Source organism: Microcaecilia unicolor, chromosome 10 (genome assembly GCF_901765095.1).
Source record: "Microcaecilia unicolor chromosome 10, aMicUni1.1, whole genome shotgun sequence".
In the NCBI taxonomy this organism is placed as follows: domain Eukaryota; kingdom Metazoa; phylum Chordata; class Amphibia; order Gymnophiona; family Siphonopidae; genus Microcaecilia; species Microcaecilia unicolor.
Window position 1 is genome coordinate 191,802,218 of NC_044040.1, and position 24,761 is coordinate 191,826,978.

Sequence of the window (24,761 nt, forward strand, 5' to 3'; positions counted from 1 at the left end):
GGACTTGGAAAAATCCAAAATCCCAGGAATAACATGTATAGAATGTTTGTACGTTTGGGAAGCTTGCCAGGTGCCCTTGGCCTGGATTGGCCGCTGTCGTGGACAAGATGCTGGGCTCGATGGACCCGTGGTCTTTTCCCAGTATGGCATTACTTATGTACTTATGTACTTATTGAGTTTTGAGTGTTTTTTTTTTGTTGTTGTTAGTGGGGATGAAGAGGAGGAGGAGTTGGGAGTCATAGCTGTGGTAAATTGAAATGAAAATGTAATGCAGCCTTCATTTAATAACAAAGATTTAACTTGACATGTTTATTATTGTGTGATCTGCTTGTGTGTGAATCCGCCATAAGCGGAGGTGAGGCCTTGACGACACTGCACGTCTCACTTTTTTCAAGGCGGGGTATTTGAGTATTAGTACATTTACCCCTTGTATACAAAGCCGCGCGGCATTGCCGACGCAGCCCATTGCAAGCGAATGGTCTGTGTCGGCAGTACCGCACTGCCAGCTTCTACTGCGGCTTTGTAAACAGGGGCCTTAAGCATTGGTGGCTAGGTCGGCACCAACATGTGTCTGTTGAAAGTGAGTTTATAGAAGTGAAGGTTGCATTTAAAATGGAAACAAGTAATTGTAAGTTAGTGTTGTGTATTATATAGTACTGATGTTATTTAATAAAACTGCGGCCAGTTGTTCAGTGCTGCGTGCGTCTGGTAGCGCTATGCAAATGCTAATAATAATAATAATAATGTGTGTGCAAGTACGAAAGCTGTGTAAGTGCCAATGTTATATCACGTTTCAGGTGATATCTTTCTTCCCCCAGGAGCATTGTCTGCTAACACATGCCTTGATGTACCCAAGGACCCTTTTAAAGGGGCCAGTGCTATCTCTTAGGGCCTTTTTTTTACAAAGCAGTGGTAAGCCCAATGCAGGCTTATCACTCACTAAAAAGGAAGTACCGTCAGGCTACCGCAGAAGTCCGGTGGTACTTCCCCCTCCCAGCGCCGTCCTATCCGACACTACAAAAATATATTTAATTTTGTAGCGCCGGTGTGTACCCGGTGGTAATCGGGCAATGTCATGTGCTGCCCGTTTAACACCAGGTTAGCGAAGAAGCCCTTACCGCCACCTCAATGGGTGGTGGTAAGGGGTCCCACCAAAATGCCTGCACGGCAAGTGCTTCACTTGCCACAAGGCCATTTCTTTAAAATAGAGGGGCACTTTCACAGAGCTCGCTCTTCCGGGACTACCACCGGTCCAATGCGGCCGTCAGTGGTAGTCATAAGTACATAAGTAATGCCACACTGGGAAAAGACCAAGGGTCCAGCAAGCTCAGCATCCTGTCCACGACAGCGGCCAATCCAGGCCAAGGGCACCTGGCAAGCTTCCCAAACGTACAAACATTCTATACATGTTATTCCTGGAATTGTGGATTTTTCCCAAGTCCAATGAGTAGCAGTTTATGGACCTGTCCTTTAGGAAACCGTCTAACCCCATTTTAAACTCTGCCAAGCTAACCGCCTTCACCACGTTCTCCGGCAACAAATTCCAGAGTTTAATTATGCGTTGGGTGAAGAAAAAATTTCTCCTATTTGTTTTAAATTTACTACACTGTAGTTTCATCGCATGCCCCCTAGTACTAGTATTTTTGGAAAGCGTGAACAGACACTTCACATCCACCGGTTCCACTCCACTCATTATTTTATATACCTCTATCATGTCTCCCCTCAGCCGTCTCTTCTCCAAGCTGAAAAGCCCTAGCCTCCTTAGTCTTTCTTCATAGGGAAGTCGTCCCATCCCCACTATCATTTTAGTCGCCCTTCGCTGCACTTTTTCCAATTCCACTATATCTTTCTTGAGATGCCCCAAGTGCGCGCATTTCCAGGGGAGAAAGAAACCCCCCCCCCCCGGAAATGGCTTTCATGGCAGTAACCTGGCATTAATTGGGCAATTGGGTTACCGCCGGGCTAGAGTGGGAGCTCTTACCACCACCTCAATGGATGGTGGTTAGAGCTCCCCCTGAAATGGCCACGTGGCAAGTGCTTTACTTGTCGCACGGCCATTTCCTGCAGAAAAGAAAGACCTACCTTTTACCCAGCTGTGGTACAAAGGGGGCCTCAGCGTGTGTCAAAAACACATGCAGATTCCAGCGCAGGCCCCTTTTTGCCGCAGCTGGGTAAAAGGGGCCCTATAGACCCTGTACAGAACACTAGCATGGACAGGGAAATGCATGTGCATTCATGTATTGTATTTTAAATACATTGTACACCTATTTCAACTTCTTAAACTATGTTTATCTTGATTTTCTCTTGTTTTATGCAAGAATTTTGACTTCTGAGATAGGATGCACAGTATATAGCTCAATAAAATCCTGGACCTCACCTAATTTACAAATAGAATGATTTTCCACATTTATAAACTTTCTTTACAGGAATAAACCTTTATGTGATCCAGTTCCAATGCAAAGTCAGGGTCAGGTTCTGTCAGCTGAAACGGACTTAGACTTTCTAATGAAATGCTTATTTTCAAGAGAAATGGCCAACACAAATGTTTGGATTTTCCTAATCTAAATCCCTTCCAGGCCTTTGAATATACAAGCAGTTACTAAACGGAACACTCAAAAAAATAAAATAAAATAACCGGCCAAAAATCTAACTTCACAGTGAATTACAGTTCCAATTATTCAGGTTTTTTTTTATTTCTTGCTGAGAGAAATAAATTGGATGTTCCTGTTGAAGTATTTCCTTACTGCACCTTTCAACAGATAGAAAGGGCAAAAGCGTACGTGAGTTTCTAGTACTACAGTATATGTAATATTATATATTTTTATTTATTTATTTGTAACATTTGTATCCCGCATTTTCCCACATATTAGCAGGCTCAATGTGGCTTACAAAATACCGTCATGGTGGATGTCAAGTACGGCAGGTATTAAACAAATACAAAAATTAAAAGGGTCAGGTAGATAGAGGTAAATGGATACAATAAGGACGTGGAGTTTAAATTCCAAAATTCATTACAATGTATATAAAGATGCAGTAAAGGGTTGAGGTAATTACTTGGAATCAAGAAGGTAGGCCTTGAGGAACAGGTAAGTCTTTAAAGTTCGTTTAAAGTCTTGATGGGCGGACATTATTTTAACGCTCTTTGGTAATGCATTCCACGTTCGCGTACTTAAGAATGAAAAACTTGATGCGTAGGTTGACTTGTATCTGAGTCCAACGCAGCTTGGATAATGAAGGTCCAGATAGGTACGTGAGGAACTGATTTGGTTTCTTGCTGGAAGATCTATTAAATCAATCATATATCCTGGGGCTTCACCGTAGATAATCTTGTGAACTAGAGAGCAAATTTTGAAAGTTATGCGATCCCTGATAGGGAGCCAGTGTAGTTTCAATCGGAGAGGTGTTGTTTGTTGAATATCATTCTCGCAGCTGTGTTTTGGGCTGTCTGTAGTTTTAAAATCCTGTACCCTCAAAGTTATTGTGAAGGTCTTAAAGCAGTCATTTAAATAACCTAAAACAATTGTGCAGGGGGAGCAGGGCCACCGAGAGGGGGGCAGGGGGGACAAAATTCCCTGGGCCCGGGCCTCCAAGAGTGGCCCGGCGCCCCAGTCCCGCCCACCCGCCCTCTGCTCCGTCGACCGTCTGCCACCGGGCTGGGCCCCCTCCATTCAAATCACAGCACCTCACCAACTCACTCTGTGTGAAAGCGCAGCAGCAGCAGTCTGCAGATCGCCTCCCTTCGGGCCTTCCCTCCCTGTGTCCCGTCCTCGTCTGATGTTAGCCTTGCACCTGAGAAGCTGTCTTGTTCCAGAGATGCTAACCTTGTTCCTGAGGCACTACCCGAGTATCTTGCCCCAGATACGCTAGCCTTGTTCCTGAGACACCAGCCTCGATTCAAACTCAAGCCCTGCTCCTGACACACTCTTAGACCAACCCGGTATGACTTCTTCAAGAAGTCCTCCGACCTATCCAGCCAGAGGCTCATCCACCACAGTTCCCATCACTGTGGACCAAGAGCTCACCATCCTGATCATAACACTATTGTTATGTTGTTAGCAAAATTGTAAATTTATCTTAAACTGTACCTGCTGTATGCTGCCTTGGATGAATCTCTTCATACAGGCGGTTAATAAATCCCAATAAATAAATAAAATGGACAGTGTGGAAGGGGAGACTAGTTACAGAGGGGATGCTGGACATGGGGGAAGGGGATTAGGGAGACAGACATGAGAGTGGACACGGGAGACTAGAATTGGCAGACTGTATTAAAGTATGCAGCTGGTTGAACATTTATTATTTATATTAGAATAGGCTGAATTGTTTTGGGTTATTTTTGTGGGTACTGATCCCTCTAAGCTGAGCGGAAGTCCGCCAGCTGCATTGCTGTCAGTGGAGGGGGGAGGGGGCTTCAATATTGTGTTTCAGTCACTAGAGACAGGCAGGTTCTCAGGAGTTCTGCAGAGCTTGCCTCTCCCTCACTATTGAAAATGTGAGAGTGAAACAGCACCACCCACTGGCAGGACTGTAGCTGGAGGACTCCCACTCAGTTTAGAGCAGGTTTTCAACCCAATCCTTTGAGCACAGCTAGCCAGTCAAAGTTTTCAGGACTGGGTTGAAAACTCCTGGCATAGAGGAAACAATTCTTGTGGGCAATTCAATAAAGAAGTCCCTAATATTAATGCAGCAAATGCCCATGTAAATAATTAGAACAGGACATGAAATGAGATTGAAGGGGGGCAGACTCAAGAAAAATGTCAGGAAGTATTTTTTCACGGAGAGAGTAGTGGATGCTTGGAATGCCTTCCCGCGGGAGGTGGTGGAAACTAAAACGGTAACGGAATTCAAACATGCGTGGGATAAACATAAAGGAATTCTGCTCAGAAGGAATGGATCCTAAGGAGCTTAGACGAGATTGGGTGGCAAAGCCGGTGGCGGGAGACAGAGATGGTGCTGGGCAGACTTATACGGTCTGTGCCAGAGCCGATGGTGGGAGGCGGGACTGGTGGTTTGGGGGCGGGGATAGTGCTGGGCAAACTTATACGGTCTATGCCCGGAAAAGGACAGGTACAAATCAAGGTAGGGTATACACAAAAAGTAGCACATGTGAGTTTATCTTGTTGGGCAGACTGGATGGACTGCGCAGGTCTTTTTCTGCCGTCATCTACTATGTTACTATGTCACTGGTATTTATTTATTTATTTAAAATGTATATTCCGTTCTATCCATAGTCTTCTAGGCGGAGCACAACAAACACAGGCATAATAAGAAGATCTAGTGTAACCAAGCCATTCATGTAAACTCGACCTAAACAAGGCAGAAATGTAATTCATAATTAAAATAAATACAACTAAGTCCCCACCACAAAGATCCCACTCAGTAAACATCACATTTGCACATACACAGGTAAACGGCAAAACTCCAGCATAGTGCTATTCGGCAAAAACATGCGTATCTTCCGTAGCATGTATTTATTTTATTTAAACATTTCTAATCTGCCGACAACTAGGTGACGTGTATAAGAACATCTATATATATAAAACTCACCCTCAATGTTCTATTGTCTGATGACGTCACTGAAGCTAAGGTTCGTAAGTTTGAAGCTCTGAAACCAACAAAATCACAGTCTCGGGGCCCCGCCCTCGCGTCAAATGTTATGACGTTGAGGGCGGAGGCGGAGCAATTCACTCACATCGACGACGGCCAGGGCGCTGCAATGGGCCACCCACTGACGACGAAGGTGCGTTGGGTGGGGGGGCCACAGTCACACATCGACGGCGGCCACGGCGGCGCAATGCCCTCACTAACAACCAAGGTGCGTTCGGTGAGGGGGGGGGAGCACAGGAAAGCCTTGCTAGTGCCCGTTTCATTGGCTCCAGAAACGGGCCTTTTTTACTAGTATATAATAAAATCAACAGACAGACAGAAACTGTTCGTGCTCAGTCCGCTTCAAAAGCGTCGACCCCAAGCTTTTAGCATACAGGTGCATTTTCAGAACGTTTTAAAACTGTTTCAAACTATTTCACATCCCTAACATATTGTGTTAGTTTTACTGCTAAGAAGGATCTTTATAGGTGAAAGAGGAGAAAAGGTTTTCGGAAAAGCATAAACCTAATTAAAAAGAATATTTACTATCAAATTGTATAGTAGTCATACAAATATTTTCCATTTATTTTCAGATTAAATCATTTATTTTTTTACCTTTCAATCAGTTATTCAGCACATTTAATATATTTATAAATGAATATTGCAAATAATTTTTAAAATAGTTAAAATATGGAATAATATGTTTAGCTGTTGGAAATCAGGTAATTGAAAACTGAATGCCACCTGAGTTTGTTTTCAATTATTAATTCAGTTTTGATGATTTTTGTTTCTTGTTATTTGTATATATTATCTTCATTCAAATGTAAGCATTGAAGCATTAGCTTGGATGGAAAGAGCTTTAGCAGCTTGTTTGCTGAAGCATTTTAACAAAATTTCTTCTGTGAAGGAATGGAGTATATTAGGGTATGAGTGGAGGAGTGGCCTAGTGGTTAGGGTGGTGGACTTTGGACTGAGGAACTGAGTTTGATTTCCACTTCAGGCACAGGCAGCTCCTTGTGACTCTGGGCAAGTCACTTAACCCTCCATTGCCCCATGTAAGCCGCATTGAGCCTGCCATGAGTGGGAAAGTGCGGGGTACAAATGTAACAAAAATAAATTTGCAGCTTGAAGAGTTTTATGCAGGGACATAGCTAGGTGGGACCACAGGGACATGGGCCCCCACAGATTTAGCCCTGGCCCCCTCTACTTTCGACCCCCCTGCCACTTTAGATCCCCCCTCCCGCCCCCACCAACCCTCCCCCGCCACTTTTGATCCCCACTCCCGCCACCATGGTGCGGGACGTGCAAGCAGGACGTCAGGAGTCAGGACTGACAGAAACCAGTGAAGGCGCTGGAGACCAGCGGTGAAGAAGACTTTGTCTGGCGGGGGTTGGGGACCCCCGCCAGCAAAGTTGGCGATGCTGGGGGGGGGGGGTCAAAAGTGGCAGGGGGGTTGGTGGCGAAAGGGGGGGGTCGGAAGTGGCGGGGGGGTCGGCGCTGGGAGAGGCGGGCTAAACTGTGCCCCCCCACCTCGGACCCCCCTCCAGCCGAGGTCTGGCTACACCCCTGGTTTTGTGTTGTGTCACTTCCCATCTTGTTTATGAGAGTGCTCATTTTGGGCCCCTTTTACAAAGCGGCGGTACCCATACCGCCACTTTGTCGCACACCAACCCAGCACTACCGCTGGGCGACCGCAGGAGCCTGGCAGCACTGCCTGCCCCAACCACGCGCCATTTCTGGCGTTGAAAAAATACTTCTAATTTTTTAGCACCGGGGCTTGCCCAGCAGTAATCGAGCAGTCCTGTGTGCTGCCTGGATACCGTCAGGTTAGCATGGGAGCCCTTACTGCCTCCTAAATAGGTGATGATAAGGGCTCCACCGAGAAATGGCCATTCGGCAAGTGTTCAACTTACCACACGGCCATTTCCTTTTTGTAAAAAAAAAAGAAACAAAGAAAAACCCTTTTACTGGGCAGTGGTAAAAGGGGGCCTCAGTGTGCAGCAAACCCGCAAGCTGAATATCGCACTTAACCAGATAAGCCGCTAGGTAGAAGGGGCCCTTTGCTTGCGATTTTATTTTTTGGCATGTTGTTAGAGTGCAGAGTTTTTGCAAAAGTGATCAGTGTTCAAGAAGAATACACGCTATCTGCAATGAGGGTACACTTTTTCCCAACAGTGCATGCAAACAGTGTGTATTCTTTCAAAAGATAGGGTGTTATTAACGAAGCATTTAAAAAACACACCCCCATGAACTTTGGTTGTCCCCATGACAGAAAGCAGTTGGGGACGCCCAAAATCGGCTTTCGATTATGCCGATTTGGGCGACCCTGTGAGAAGGACACCTATCTTCCGATTTGTGTTGAAAGATGGGCATCCTTCTCTTTCGAAAATGAGCCTGATAGGCACCTACTTGCGTACAACGCTTGTCAAAGTAGAAATGCCACCAAGCTACCATGTGCCCCAGGCGGTAATTCTAAGTTTGACGTTCGTCCAAAATGCGTGGGAGAAAATAATTTGTATTTTCTACTTCGTGGCACTAACCAGGCGGTAATCGGCAGTGTATGCATGCTGATGATTACTGCCCAGTTAATGTGGATGTGCGCTGACTTTTATTTTGCCGCACATCCATGTTTTGGCAAAAAAGGCCTTTTTTGCAGGTGTACTGAAAGATGGGGTCCAAGAAAACAGCAAGGCAGACGATCCGCAAACTCCAAGATGGAAAACAACAGAGCAGATCAGTGGAAAATCAACATGAATTTATTAATAAAACATTAAAAAGCCCGACACAGGCTGTGCTTCGCCCAATAGGGCTGCGTCAGGGGCTATAAGGAAACAAATAAAGCACATAAATAAACATGAAAATAATAATGAGAATAAATATAAAATAAATATAAAAACCCAGCAAAAAACATATAAGCACCATGACAGAACCTAATATCATAAGTTTAGAATATATAAATACATTCCACAAATATATCAATATACAATACTTAAGTAATATAAAAAGTAAATAATAATAAGAATTAATAATGTAAGAAGCTATATATACATATATAAAGGTAAATTGCAGACCACACTTGGAAACTGTCAATATAAATCAATAGATAAAGTCAACTGCATTAATAGTATTAAATTACACTGAATAAATTATACAATAATCATGATTTTTAAATAATAACACCAGAGAGGACACCCACCTACTCACAGATCCTTATTGCCAATATTAGAAACTGTATAACCCAGTTGTCATAACTATAAGAGAATTAAGAAAGAGTGAAAGTAAAAAATATATATATCAATGATAAAAATAAATTTAAAAAATATATAATACAAAATGACAACATATGGGTTAACTTACACGTATGGGAGACAACGATTATATCCCTTTAAGCACTAGGCAAAAAACAGCTGATTTTCTGCATCAAAAGAATTAAAAGATCAAAAAATAATAAAAAAATCAAGAAATAAAAGATCAAAAAAATTTTAAATTAAAAATATAATTAATAAAACATCCTATGTTACTAACAACTCAGCCGTAAAACTTCAAAGCTCACTCGTTGTGTAGTGTAGGCGCATGTTTTAGCTGCTCACAGGTGTGCGGCAAAATGAAAATTGGCGCACATCCATTGTGGGTTAACACGTGAGGCCATTGACTTAGCAGTAAGGCCTCACGTGTTAACCGGGCGGTAATGGCCAATGCGTGTCCAAATGCCGATTACCGCCCACGTGCCAGAAAATAAAAATATTTTCTGACGCGCATATAAAAATGAAATTACCACCTGGGCCACATGGTACCTGGGCAGTAACTCAGAATTGGTGCACATTGAGCACACGTAGGTGCTTACGCAGCTTAGTGAAAGGACCCCTAAAGAGCAAAGTGACTTTGCAGAAGTATAATTGTGTAGTAAATAGACCAAAGAGCCTAGAAACGGACAAGAACCCAAACCTTCACTTTTCTTCATGTGAAAATGTATGTAAATTTGGCATTAATTAATTCCTAAGATGTGAAGTCATGCAAATCAGCTGGTTAATGAAAACAAACTTGACTCTTTTTATGTTAGTCAAGGCTGTTCAATATTCCATAGCTGAAACACTTTGCTTAAGGAAGATCAATTTCCCAGTGTCCTCAAACAAGCCTTTGTGGTTCCCTTGTTCTAGCCAATTGCAGATGAGAGGGCTGTAGGACCTGAATTGAGCCGGTGAGTCCATTCATTTTTTTGCACCCTCCAATGAAGTAAAAAATAACTATAACAAAACCAGGACCATGAAACCCCAACTTACGCATCCAGCTTTTCCTACATAAGCACACAACTGTGGAACACACTACCAAAAGCCTTGAAAACGACGCACGGCCGCCTAAACTTCCGGAAATCACTAAAAACTAATCTATTCAAAAAGGCATACCCTGCCGATCCAACCTAAATGCCTGATCTCTGCGACACAACAAAACTAAAGTACGTAATGGACATAACTCAACTCTTCCGTTGTACGATTCCCTAATTGTGGCTTTGCCACGTGATCGTTATCCTACCACAACATCACTTTGTATTTGTTCTCACCAGAGCCGGCAAACGCCTCTCCGGTACTATGTAAGCCACATTGAGCCTACAATATGTGGGAAAATGTGGGATACAAATGTAACAAATAAATAAATGTGTTAACAAGCTGTACATTCAAGCTGGGAATATCAGACCAGTGACATCAGGATTCATCAAATAAAGTTTTTTCAGGTTTGATATATTATACAATGAACAAGGGTAAACACCAACATGCTGCATTAAGTGTCAACATGGTGCCAATGCCATTGGTGCACATTAAGGGGGGGGGAGGGGATTCCATACATGACACTCAAATATTGGCTTAAAAAAGAAAAGTGGGGGCGGACCAATCCAATTCCATCAAAAGGGTAAACAAAGAATTTTTATTTATCAACAGTTTTTAAAGTAAGACTCAACACAGATCTGCCTTTCGGCGCACGAGCGCCTGCTTCAGGAGTCGTCAATATCAGTATTTCTAGGTAACAGCATTCACAATTTCTTACGGAAAAAACAATGGTGTCTCCAGCCACAGAAATGTGCAGCCTGAAATAGCTACTTTAAAGATGCAAAACGGCGTTTATAGAATTGGCGCACCTATGCGCATAAATGATGCCGGATGTAAACAATGTAACGAAACAATCTCTCGTCAAAGCTGCAAGGAAATCGGTAGACTCCTGACGCAGGCGCTATTGCCGAAACACAACTGTGTCGAGTCATACTGATGAATTGTCATTAAAGCCTGTTCAAAAAGGCATACCCATCCGACCCAACCTAAGTGCCTAAACTCGCAACACAATGAAACCAAAGCTCGGGATAGACTCTACGCAATTCTTCCCCTCTAAGATTCCCCAATGTGCCTATAATTACATGAACCTTATTCGTCTACTACAACTCTCTGTATTTGTTTCACTACCGGAAATGGCGATTGCCTCTACGGTATTATGTAAGCCACATTGAGCCTGCAAATAGGTTGGAAAATGTGGGATACAAATGTAACAAATAAATAAAGCTCTCCTACCACTTTCATTGCTTCCGCTGTTGTTTTTTGCTTGTTGGTCTAACAACAGGCGCATTTCACAGAATTACCACCATAGATTTTTTTATGTATATACTACTAATAGTTATCTGTATTCTAAAACTCCTAGACATGCACAGCCAAATACAGGTAACACATAACACAGAGTCTGTTGTTGTGGGACTTACAATCTTGTCAAATAATATCACCAGCATAAATTAAAATAATAAAGACAAAGTACATGCAATATTGCAAAGCAAATGGTTAATTGAAAAGCAGCATAAAGATTCTCCAGAATGGGGTTTGGCAAAGCAAGAAGTGCTTGTCAGATGGCAGGCAACAAAGAAAGCAGTTCCAAATCATTAATGCAAAAGAAGAAAATACCCAGCCACCAACAGTGGCAAGGATAGGAATTATAAATCATCTCTTGTCAGTTTGAAGGCTGTAAGGGGTCTATATAAAAAGCATTTTCTCGTAGTCCAAAAAATGGAAAAAAGAAAACTTTTAATAAACCAGGCCCTAAACCTGTGCATATTTTAACAGAAAAAAGGTTAAGAAATAAAATCAAATGTCAATATTTAAACTCCGCAGTCAGCATTCTGTTGGATTTAAATCATTCAGATCTATTCAGCATTGTGATATGTATAGCCAGATATGCTGAAATACATATGACCAGTGAGCTGTATGTATAGTGGCAATATTCAGTTATTATTCATGTAGCTAAGTGGTTTTAAATTAAACCACTTAGCTATGGATAATGCTCAGTATCAGTGACTGTCAGTACAGTTGGGTGGAATGCCCACAGTCCACCCGTACTCTACCCTACCACCAGTGCGTTTTTTTCTAGCAAAAAAAGTGTCAGTACTCAAATGCTAGACCACCCTTCAGGGGTGGGGTGATCACTGAGGGACCCACCCCACAATAGCCAGGCCCCCTGCAACCAGTCACAGAATCTACAAGACAGAATTGGTGTGTAGAGCCTGAGCTCTTTCGTTAAAACTTGGGGTCCATGGGTCAATTTTTTTCAGACAATGGAAAAGGTGCCGGTACTCAGTACCCCTAAGTACCCCCTCAAAAATAGCCCTGCCTACCACTGTCCAGATGATGCAGAAGGTGGTCTGTAGGAATTTTTAGTGGCATTAATGGAAAGGGGAGAGGAAAATGGGACTTGATATACTGCCTTTCTGTGGTTTTTGCAACTACATTCAAAGCAGTTTACGTAGTATATACAGTGGCGTAGCCAGGGGGGGTGCCAGGGGAGCGGCCGCTCCCCCAAATGGAGTTCTGCCAGCTCCGGCGCCTATTTTTTTCTAAATGTGTTGCATTGAAAATGTGCACCAGCGCCGGTGGAAGTCCGCTCTTGCACCGCTCTCGCTCCCCCCGCGCCATCAACCTGGCTCCGCTTCTGAGTATATATAGCTACTTATTTGTACCTGGGGCAATGGACGGTTAAGTGACTTGCCCAGAGCCACAAGGGGCTGCAGTGGGAATCAAACCCAGTTCCCCAGGATCAAAGTCCACTGCACTAACCACTAGGCTACTCCTACATTCCATGTACAGTAGAATCTCAAATTGTAGCAACATTCCATGTAGCATCTCAAAAGAAGCTGAATTAGTAGCAACATTCCATGTAGAATCTCAAACAGTAGCAACATTCCATGTAGACTCTCAAATAGGGAAAAGGAACTGCATTCAGAGTCCACTGTACTAACCACTAGGCTACTCCTCCACTAGTAGCATTCCATGTACAGTAGAATCTCAAATTGTAGCAACATTCCATGTAGACTCTCAAATCGGGAAAAGGAACTGCATTCAGAGTCCACTGTACTAACCACTAGGCTACTCCTCCACTAGTAGCATTCCATGTACAGTAGAATCTCAAATTGTAGCAACATTCCATGTAGACTCTCAAATAGGGAAAGGGAGCTGCATTCAAAGTCCGCTGCACTAACCACTAGGATACTCCTCATTGTGCATGTGTAAATGATAAGAATACCGGCATATATGCATGTTTAGGTGTAAGTAAGAAAGTATTGTAATTCAAATTAAATAAATTTGTTGGGATTAATACTCAGTCCGCAGAGGTAAGCAGCTTGTAAGGCATGTTCTCTTAGGTTTCCACACGAAGGTGTCTTTATAGAATTCTGGCATAACCTGGTGGTAACATACACCACAGCTCTATGGCTTGCATAAATGTTAGCATTTAAATGAAACATTTATACACATTGCGGTGAATTCTATATATTGTGCCGAAAAAAGCACTATTCTATAAGTCGCACTTAAAGTTAGGTATGGTTTATAGAATAGCGCTTATGCCCGGGAATTGCGCCTAACTTTAGGTGCAGCCATTTGCACCATCTGAAACATGATGCAAATGTACACGCTTACACTAGGTACGTATCCCCCCCTCATTCAATAACAATGTGCATAAATTTTAGGAATGCCCACGTTGTACATTTACAAGGATATCACAGCATAAAGATGGCACCCAAAGCCAGGGTTTCCTGTCTCATATCATGGAAAGTCTTCCGTCTTTCTTATGTCACCCTGGTCACGTCTGGGAAAATCCATATTCTCTGTCCATAAAACTGACATTGTAAGTTGCGAAAAAATGCATGAACATATTTAAATCTCGCTCAAACACAAAATTAACAAGTAAGTGGCATGATCTGAGACATGCTGTTGAGAAGAGTCCGGAACAGCAGATATATTCAAAATTGATTGTCCATTATCAGCCAATACTCTAGTTGGTGAATAAAACACATTATTAACAGGAGGAATTGATTTTGATGGTGAACTCAAACCCTCAGTTAAATACTTTTTAAAAATATCCAATGACTTTAAGCCCGAAACGTTTCGGAAATTAAGTAACTGGAGATTCAAATGTCTAGATTGATTTTCAAATTCATCTAGTTTACGATGAATCACAAGTTTATTCTTAAGAGTTGGTACTATTTCTTTATTATCTTTCAAAGATTTCTCCATACTTTCCAGCTTCTCACGATGACCAGCCTCTTATTGTCTCAAACTTTTGCACCAAAATTCCACAGGACAATTTTTAAGATTAGCAATATAAGATGAGCAAGTTACAATAGTAGACTCCAGTTTGGTGAGGAGGCCGCGAACAACTCCAAGAGTCACTTCTCCTGACTGGTGAGCTGCTTCAATCTTTGATGGTAACTCGGACTGTTGATCCAATGAAAATGTGAAGATCCCAAATATAGAAGGTTAACGGCCACACAGACTTCTCCGTCAAAAAAATCTGAACGGCTCCCTCTGTGCTAAGCTGCGGTTCTACCTGGCTCAAGGAGAGAGGAGGGGGAAAGCTCAGAGTAACATCAGAGCTGGATTCACCTATTCCATCCAAAGCAACACTCTCCGCACTGAATCCAGGGATCCAAATTGAGCAGGCTGGCGTTGAGTGCTCTAGAGGGATGAGGGAAACCTCACCCCCAAGCAGGTCAGCATTTGCGTCGACGGCACCGCAGCAGGGGTCTGGCCATCGCTAATGACTCAAATGCTGAGTCAGAAACTCTTTCTCACTGGATTTAAGAATGCCCAGCATGCCACCATCTTAATTTCTTCCTTAAGTATATGGGTATTAGGTACATGTTTCTTTTGGATTTGAAAAAGCTATTTCCAGTTTCTGCCTCTTAAGACCCTGTTTACTAAGGTGTGCTAGTGTATTTAAGCATGCTAAAAATTAGCCTGCATTAACCATGTAGATTCCCATAGGAATAGTATGGGCATCTATACGGTTAGCGCGTGCTAATGCTTAGCATGCTCTAAAAATGCTAGCATGCCTCTAGCGTGGCTTAGTAAACAAGGCCCTTCATTTGCTAACTGCTTTGTGAGTGTTTATGTTAGTTTGTAGGACAGCAGATCATCATGTCAATGCCTGATTTTCCTTTATTAACTGTTTGCTTTATTTATTGTTAAATTCCACCTTTTTCCTTCCTTCCCTCACTGGGTGGTTTTGAGGGGAATAATCGAATGTCACCGGCGAAATAGGTCGCCAGCGATCTATTTTGGCGGCGGCGCAACAGCTGGCCGGAACCGTATTTTCAAAAAAGATGGCCGGCCATCTTTTTTTTTTCGATACTACGGTGTGGCCCGGCGAAATGCCTTGGATTTCGCCTGGTTTGAGATCGCCAGTTTTGTTTTTCCGCGATAATGGAAAAAATTGCCGGCAATCTCAAACCCGGCGAAATCCAAGGCATTTGGCCGTGGGAGGAGCCAGCATTTGTAGTGCAATGGCCCCCCTCACATGCCAGGACACCAACCGGGCACCCTAGGGGGCACTTCAAACATCCTTTATAAACCAAATTAGCTTCCAGGTGCATAGCACCCTTCCCTTGTGTGCTGAGTCCCCCAATTCCCCCCCAAAACCCACTGCCCACACGTGTGCACCATTACCCTAGCCCTAAGGGCTGAAGGGGGGCACCTACATGTGGGTACAGTGGGTTTGGGGGGGTTTGGGAGGGCTCAACATTACCCACCACAAGTGGAACAGGTAGGGGGGATGGGCCTGGCTCTGCCTTTCTGCAGTCCACTGCAACCAACAACAACTGTTCCAGGGACCTGCATACTGCTGTCAGGGTGCTGGGTATGACATTTGAGGCTGGCATACAGGCTGGCAAAAAAGGTTTGTATTTTAATAATTTTAGTGTGGGAGGGGGTTGGCGACCACTGGGGGAGTAAGGGGAGGTCATCCCCCATTCCCTCCGGTGGTCATCTGGTCAGTTGGGGCACCTTTTTGAGGCTTGGTCGTGAAAATAAAAGGACCAAGTAAACCCGGCGAAATACTGCTTATCGCCGGGTTTTATTTTTCCATTATCCACGAAAGCCGATTTGTGTCGGGAAATAGCCGGCGATTACTTTCGATTATAAGCTGGTTTGTGATCTAATGGATCTGTTTTAGGGATATTGATTTCTTCAGAATTTAGTTTATATATTATATTTCTTTTCCCTGTAAGTTGATTGTATTTCTGAATCAAGTGGATACTTGTAAGACTATCAGGTGAATTTTTGAAAGAGAAGGGCGCCCATCCTTCGACAAAAATCGGGAGATGGGTGTCCTTCTCCCAAGGTCGCCAAAATCGGCATAATCGAAAGCCAATTTTGGGCATCCTCAACTGCTTTCCATCGTGGGGATGACCAAAGTTCCCATGGGCGTGCTTAAGAGATGGGCGTCCTCGGCCGATAATGGAAAAAAGAAGGGTGTCCCTGACGAGCGCTTGGCCGACTTTACTTGGTCCCTTTTTTTTCCACGACCAAGCCTCGAAAAGGTGCCCAAACTGACCAGATGACCACTGGAGGGAATTGGGGATGATCTCCCTTACTCCCCTAGTGGTCACTAACCCCCTCCCACCCTCAAAAAATATTTTCAACATATTTTTTGCCAGCTTCTATGCCAGCCTCAAATGTTATACTCATGTCCATCGCAGCAGTATGCAGGTCCCTGGAGCAGTTTTAGTGGGTGCAGTGCACTTTAGGCAGGCGGACCCAGGCCCATCCCCCCCCCTACCTGTTACACTTGTGGTGGTAAATGCTGAGCCCTCCAAACCCCCCCAAAACCCACTGTACCCACATGTAGATGCCCCCTTCACCCATAAGGGCTATGGCAGTGGTGTACAGTTGTGGGGAGTGGGTTTTGGGGGCTCAGCACACAAGGGAAGGGAGCTATGGACTTGGGAGCAATTTGTGAAGTCCACTGCAGTGCCCCCTAGGGTGCCCGGTTGGTGTCCTGGCATGTGAGGGGGACCAGTGCACTACGAATGCTGGCTCCTCCCATGACCAAATGCCTTGGATTTGGTTGGTTTTGAGATGGGCGTCCTCGGTTTCCATTATCGGCAAAAACCGAGGCCGCCCATCTCTAAGGTCGGCGATCTCAACATTTAGGTCGACCATCTCTAAGGTCGACCTAAATGTTAGATTTGGGCATCCCCAACCGTATTATCAAAACAAAAGATGGACGCCCATCTTGTTTCGATAATACGGGTTGCCCTGCCCCTTCGCCGGGGCGTCCTTAGAGATGGTTGTCCCTGTTCGAAAATGCCCATCTACATTTATAATTAATAAAAATAAAGCTTTAAAAATTAGAATGCCACTGTTCAGCCCATTGGCGCTCCCATTTCCGCATCCCCTTTGTGAACTTGCATGCCAAATTTAGGTGGGAGCATTTCAAGGAGTGAATCATTTTTTAGTGCCATTGTTGGATTTTTTTCTCATGTCCTGAATGGTAAAAAGTTCTGGTTTTGACTCCTTGCAATTGCGTATGTTTTTCATTTAAAATATTAGCCCCCAGTTCACTAAGCCACACTAGCAGCTGCTGCGCCGTAATGTTGACGCAGCCCATTCAACGTGAATGGGCTGTGTCAGAATTAGCGCATGGCAGCCACTAATGCAGCTTAGTAAACAGGTTAAGGGGCCCTTTTACTAAGCCGCATAAGCTTCTACGTGTGCCCAATGTGCACCAAAATGGAGTTACTGCCCGACTACCACGTGGCTCTTGCGGTAATTTCATTTTTGGCACATGTTCAATATGCGCGTCTGGAAAATAATTTTTTATGTTCTGTCACACATAACGGACGCGTGCAAAGTGGCATTTTTGTGCGTGTAGGTCATTACCGCCTGGTTACCACGTGAGTCTTTACCGCTGGGTCAATGGCTGACGGTAAGGTCTCAGACCTGAAATGGACGCATGGCAATTTTAAATTTGCCGCACGTCCATTTTTGGCAAAAAAAGGCCTTTTTTACAGGTGTGCTAAAAAATGGATCGGTGAGCGCCCAAAACCCACACCTACACTACCGCAAGCCATTTTTCAGTGCGCCTATGTAAAAGGATCCCTAAGTTTGTCAAGACTCCTGATGCAGGCTTTCCAGCCAAAACGGGGGCCGGTGTCGAGTCGATTTTAATAAAGATTTTGATTTTATACATTGTATTTCATCATCTCCACTGTTTGTTCTACCTGTGTGCTAATGTTGCCATTAGGGCGTGGTCATTTTTTAAAAATTATTGAGTGAGCACTCACTGCCACTCATTTTATAGGTGGTAAGGGCTCATGTGGTATCTGTGCGCTAACCAATTAGCATGCAGTAAAACCCACTCTCCGCCCCTGGCACGGTCCCTCAAAAAATAAATTTAGAAAAATGTAGTGCACAGTTAGCATGCACAGATTTCAGGGGTCCTTTTACTAAGGTGCGCTGAGAAATGGCCTGCGCTAGTGTAGGCATGGGTTTTGGGTGCGCGCAGATTCATTTTACAGTGCGCCTGTAAAAAATGCCTTTATTTTATTTTTGCCGATAATGGACGTGCGGCAAAATCAAAATTGGCGCGCGTCCATTTTGGGTCTGAGACCTTACCACCAGCCATTGACTTAGCGATAAAGTCTCACGCGTTTACCGAGCGGTAATGACCTATGCGTGTAGAAAGCCACTTGATGCGTGTCTGCTATGCGTGCCAGAAAATATTTTGGGATGCGCGACGTGGACATGCGTAAAAAATGAAATTACCACAAGGACCACATGGTAGCTGGGCGGTAACTCCAAATTGGCATAGGGGCACATGTAGACACCTACGTGACTTATTAAAAGGGCCCCCCCCAGTTAGCACAAGACACCCGAGCGTGTCCCATGGTACTCCAGTTTTTGCTGCGTTAGTCATATGTTACTGCCTAATGCAGGCTAGTAAAAGGACCCATAAATTGTATTGAGCATAACATATATTTGATAGTAAATTTATAACTACTCACATGCATATGGAATATGCACAGATATCACCTCCAGCCTTATCCACATTTTTTATTTGCTGAAGGCACCTTTAGGGTAGGATGTTCTACTATATTTGGAGAAAACAGAAGCACAACTTGATTTATTTCTCATCACTCTCTGGTAAAGAACACAGTTTGTAACTATTGATGATAAGGAATAAAAAGCCATATATAAAAGTCAGAAAGCCCACCAAGTTATGGGCAGTATTCCAAGGAACACATAAAGAAAGTGAGGAAACTGTACTCGAATTATAAATCAGCAACAAGACAGGTTAGTGAATTGTTTCAGCCTCCTGACTGAGACAGGCGAGTCCCAGCATCATGAAATAAATATCCGAAGAGCAGATGCATTTAGAAGAATATACCAAGAAAGATGGCTCACTTGAACTACCCACTAATACCACTATCAAAACACAAGGTAATAAGGGAAAGGGGTCAGGGCATGTTATACTGCCTTTCTATGTTTACATCAAAGCAGTTTACATATTATATATTGATACTTCTTCTGTACATGGGGCGATGGAGGGCTAAGTGACTTGCCCAGAGTCACAAGGATAACTGCAGTGGGAAATCAAACCCAGTTCACCAGGATCAAATCCCGTTGCACTAACCGCTAGGCTACTTCTCCATGAAGAGGACCACTTCACAGTCTGCAGTGAGGACTCTGCATCCTGCCACCTACTAGTTCAAGCTAACAACTGCTCAGGTTATTTCCTGCCATACAGACCACATCCAAGATAACACACCTTCTACACATCTTCCGACATTCTAGACAGGCTAGGCAAGTTTGAAGCTCACCTAATAATTTTGTTCTTCGTGGATTATATGAATCAGCCTCACAGAAAGAGACCTGTGAGAACATAGGTACCTCATGAAAGGCTACAGAGGAAATTGGAGGGTCATGGGATAGGAGGAAATGTCCTATTGTGGATTAAAAACTGGTTGAAGGATAGGAAGCAGAGAGTGGGGTTAAATGGGCAGTATTCACAATGGAGAAGGGTAGTTAGTGGGGTTCCTCAGGGGTCTGTGCTAGGACCGCTGCGTTTTAACATATTTATAAATGATTTAGAGATGGTAATAACTAGCGTGGTAATTAAATTTGCTGATGACACAAAGTTATTCAAAGTCGTTAACTCAAGGGAGGATTGTGAAAAATTACAGAAGGACCTTACGAGACTGGGAGACTGGGCGGCTAAATGGCAGATGATGTTTAATGTGAGCAAGTGCAAGGTGATGCATGTGGGAAAAAAGAACCCGAATTATAGCTACGTCATGCAAGGTTCCACGTTAGGAGTTACGGACCAAGAAAAGGATCAGGGTGTCGTCGTCGATAATACACTGAAACCTTCTGCTCAGTGTGCTGCTGCGGCTAGGAAAGCGAATAGAATGTTGGGTATCATTAGGAAAGGTATGGAAAACAGGTGTGAGGATGTTATAATGCCGTTGTATCGCTCCATAGTGCGACCACACCTTGAGTACTGTGTTCAATTCTGGTTGCCGCATCTCAAGAAAGGTATAGTAGAATTGGAAAAGGTGCAGCGAAGGGCGACTAAAATGATAGCGGAGATGGGACGACTTCCCTATGAAGAAAGGCTAAGGAGGCTAGGGCTTTTCAGCTTGGAGAAGAGACGGCTGAGGGGAGACATGATAGAGGTATATAAAATATTGAGTGGAGTGGAACGGGTGGATGTGGAGTGGAACGGGTCTGTTCACGCTTTCCAAAAATACTAGGACTAGGGGGCATGTGATGAAACTACAGCGTAGTAAATTTAAAACAAATAGGAGAAAAATTTTCTTCACCCAACGCGTAATTGAACTCTGCCGGAGAACATGGTGAAAGCGGTTAGCTTAGCAGAGTTTAAAAAGGGGCTAGACGGTTTCCTAAAGGACAAGTCCATAAACCACTACTAAATGGACTTGGGGAAAACCCACAATTCCAGGAATAACATGTATAGAATGTTTGTACGTTTGGGAAGCTCGCCAGGTGCCCTTGGCCTGGATTGGCCGCTGTCGTGGACAGGATGCTGGGCTCGATGGACCTTTGGTCTTTTCCCAGTGTGGCATTACTTATGTACTTATGTAACATAAGAATAGCCATACTAGGTGAGACGATGGTCCATCTAGCTCCGTATTTTGCTTCCAAAAGTGGCCAATCCAGATCACAATTACTGGGAGAATCCCAAATAGTAGCAAGATTCTGGAAACCCAAAGAGTAGCATGATTCCTTTTTGATGCTGCTTTTAACTCCTAACCCTTACTCACTTGTTCAGTACCAATATTTTATCATTCCCACCTTAGTAATTCCCTTATCTCTTATTTGTCCTGTTTGTCTGTCCTAATTGAATTGTAAGCTCTATCGAGCAGGAATTGTCTCTTCATGTTCAAGTGGCACTATGTACGTCTAGTAGCACTATAGAAATGATAAGTAGTAGTATTAGTAATTTCATACTACCAGTCCCAGGACAAGCAGTGGCTTCCCCCATGTCTAACTCAATAGAGACTATGGACTTTTCCTCTAGGAACCTGTCCAAATCTTTTTTAAATCTAGATATGCTATATCCTCTGGCAATGAGTTCCAGAGCTTAACTATTCTTTGAGTGAAAAATATTTTCTCCTATTTGTTTTAAAAGTATTTCCATGCAATTTCGTTGAGTGTCGTCTGGTCTTTGTACTTTCTAAAAAAAGTGAAAAATCGATTCACTTTTACCCATTCTACACCAGGATTTTGTAGACCTCAATCATATTCCCAACTTTTTGTGCAGACAGCAGCCACTATTGTAAACCACTTTGAATGGTTATTCTAGGAAAGAGGTATATGTATAATTTTTGAATAAACAGAAAGGCTACAACCCCAAAATAATCTCCAAGAATATTGCCTCCTCCCTCAAAACACCCAAGGAGAATCTGCTACAATACAAGGAGAAAAAAGCCACAGACAGAATCCCCCTTGTAGTGACATACAATCCAGAGCTGGAAAAACTGAGGAAAATCATAAGAGATCTACAACCTATACTCCAGGAGGATGAATTACTGAAAGAGATATTCCCATCCCCACCAGTACTGGCCTTCCGACAGCCACCCAACTTAAAACACAAGCTAATCAGAAGTAAACTTCCATCACAGACTGAAAAGGAACAGAAGGGCACACTTCCCTGTAATTTATCCAGTTGCAAACTATGCCAAAACATTTCACAGGACCCCACAGTCACCCACAAAGGAAAGATATTCAACATAAAGGAATCTTTCACTTGCTCATCTTCCAATGTGGTATATATCATTCAGTGTAAAAAATGTAACGAAGGATGCTATATTGGAGAAACAGGCCAGATGCTTAAGACAAGATTCAATTTACATAGACATCACATGAACAATACTGGTGCCAGTAGGGCTCCCACCCCTGTTGGTCAGCATTTTACAGGACCAGGACACTGTACCAGTGACTTCACAGTGAGAATCCTGAAAGGTAACTTTAAAACCATACAAGAACGTAAGACCTTTGAAGTCAGAATGATTGAATATTTTAACACCCAACAGAAAGGACTTAACAAGGATCTGGGGTTCCTAGCCCATTATAAACCATAAAGCTGTATGTCTCTGTTGATCACCCCACCCCTCACCTATCCACACCCATCCTGTTAGAATATCAATGATATGCTTTGATGTCCCCATGCATACCTCCTACCCACCCCCATCCTCCCACCCTGTCAGACTGTCATAGTAATGCTTGAATGTTTTCACTTATATACACTGTCAGCTAGCACATTTGCTTATTTCCAATCTGACGAAGAAGGGCAACCTTCGAAAGCTAATCAAGAAATGTATTAAGTTATGTCCAATAAAAAAGGTATCATCTTATTTTCTTTTCCATGTTTTATTTTGTTTGATTTCTATTGATAACCTTAAGAGTGGACTAACACGGCTACCACACTCCTCTAAATAAACAAATAAAGAGAAAAAGTCTAGAGCAAAGATCAAAATCCAACTTGCATGGAGAATAGGGATGATTAGTTCCCAATCAAGATGAGTTGCATGGTATTCCATTCCATGAGACCCTTTAAAAATTGCTCATTAAGGGGGTCTTTTACTAAAGCTTAGCTCCAGTTATCTGCAACAGAGCCCGTTTTATTCCTATGGGCCCTGCTGCAGATAAGTCAAGCTAAGCCTTAGTAAAAGTCGCCCTTATGGACTGCTGTGTCAAAGACAGAAAATTCCACAAATGTGGGGCTGCATGTTAAAATGCATAGAAACCTTGAAATTCTAGAGGCTTCACACGCTTTAGCAGATTAAGCCCCATCTTTGCAAAAATGCTCACAATTTTTCCATGAGCGGCAAAGACACAAGGGTGTAGCATCAGTAATGTAGGGTGGTGCATATTCACAACCACTGTACCTCCAACCAAATGCCCTGTTTTTACACCTTTCCCTTTCCCTTTGTTTGGTTGAGGCAGCAGGAAGACAGACAGATCAAAGACACAGGACCACCCTCAAGCATGCTGCATCAGAATATTTTGTAGGGTTGATTGAATTTAAGGCGGTTTTCACAAAAAGTCAAAATACACCCCATTCAGGTGAAGTTATTTTTAAAGCTATCCTGCAATCTTCCTGCAAGGTGTAAGTTTTCTAGTCTGTTAACTTGCATGGATAAAATACTGGCACATGAAACAGCCTGCTAAAGTATGAATAATCTCATAGGTAAGTAAATTAGCCTCTAAATTTGATACTTTGAAGGATATGTTTTCTGCTAGAGTTTGCTTCCTGACCTCACTGAAATATTTGCCGGATTACAACTCATGTAAATCTATAGATATATAAGTAAAACACTGATGAGTAATAGTCAAGGCCCTGTTTACTAAGCCACGCTGTAGACGTGTTAAATTTGTAGTGCACACTAAAAATTAGCGCGTGCTAATGCTAGAGATACCCATATATTCCTATGGGTGTCTCTAGCATTAGTGTGTGCTAATTTTTAGGTGTGCTAAAAAGATAGCATGCCTACAGCATGGCTTAATAAACAGGGCCCTCAATAAACTGTGGGGCCCTTTGTGATAAAAGTGAATTTTAAAAATTGTTTTTCAATTTTGCCTTGACCGACCAGTGCCCTCGGGCTCTGTATTTTTGATTAGAAGTAATTCTGTTTTAAAATGATTGTTTAACTTTGATTGTGTGAAAATAAGTTGGAATGTAGAAGATAAGACACAGCTCTAATTAATTTGGTATGTGAAGGGGGAGGTGGAGCCTGTTTTCGAGTTCAGATTGGCCACCTGGCCTGGGAAACATGTGACCACATTTCCACAGTATGGCTTGTTTCTCAAGCATTCTGTAATTTTCCTTAGCTCTGAACATGAGTTCTAAACCTAATATAAAAGGGGGGCCTCTGGCAGTGAAGTAGGAAGCTCATCTATTGGTGGACGCACTGCTTAGAACCAGACTCCTGGTCAAAGAAGCTCCTGGCTTTCACTGTGAACAGGACCCCCCAGCTGATGATAAGAGCCCAGTGATGATTGTTTATAGTGTATTATTGCTTCTTTTCCTGGTCTAGGAACTCTTAGCATTGCTTAGATGTAGAGACCAGTGATGTAATGATTGTTTATAGATAGGTATTGTTTCTTTTTTAGTTATATCGCTAATCATTGTGTGTATATAGCTTAATCATTGTAGATTTTAGAACCTCTAATAAAGGTCTCATTTACCTAATACAAATCCAAAAGAATCCACAGTAATTACTGAGTAGTCTGTGTCAGTGAAGCAGGCTGTAAAAATCCATAACAGTACACCCTTTTACTAAGCCATGGCAAAAAAGTGGTCTGTGGCAGTGTGAGCGCGTATTTTGGGCGCACGCCAGGCCAGTTCTTGCC

General features: G+C 43.1%; 1 long non-coding RNA gene across 1 annotated transcript; it reads left to right on the plus strand.

The window, feature by feature from the left end:
* Positions 1 to 898: 898 nt before the first annotated feature.
* LOC115478424 lies at positions 899 to 24,761 on the plus strand. The gene is made up of 4 exons (XR_003943517.1): positions 899 to 909; positions 3,452 to 3,463; positions 18,314 to 18,336; positions 24,693 to 24,761. It is a non-coding gene; the product is annotated as an uncharacterized LOC115478424 (long non-coding RNA).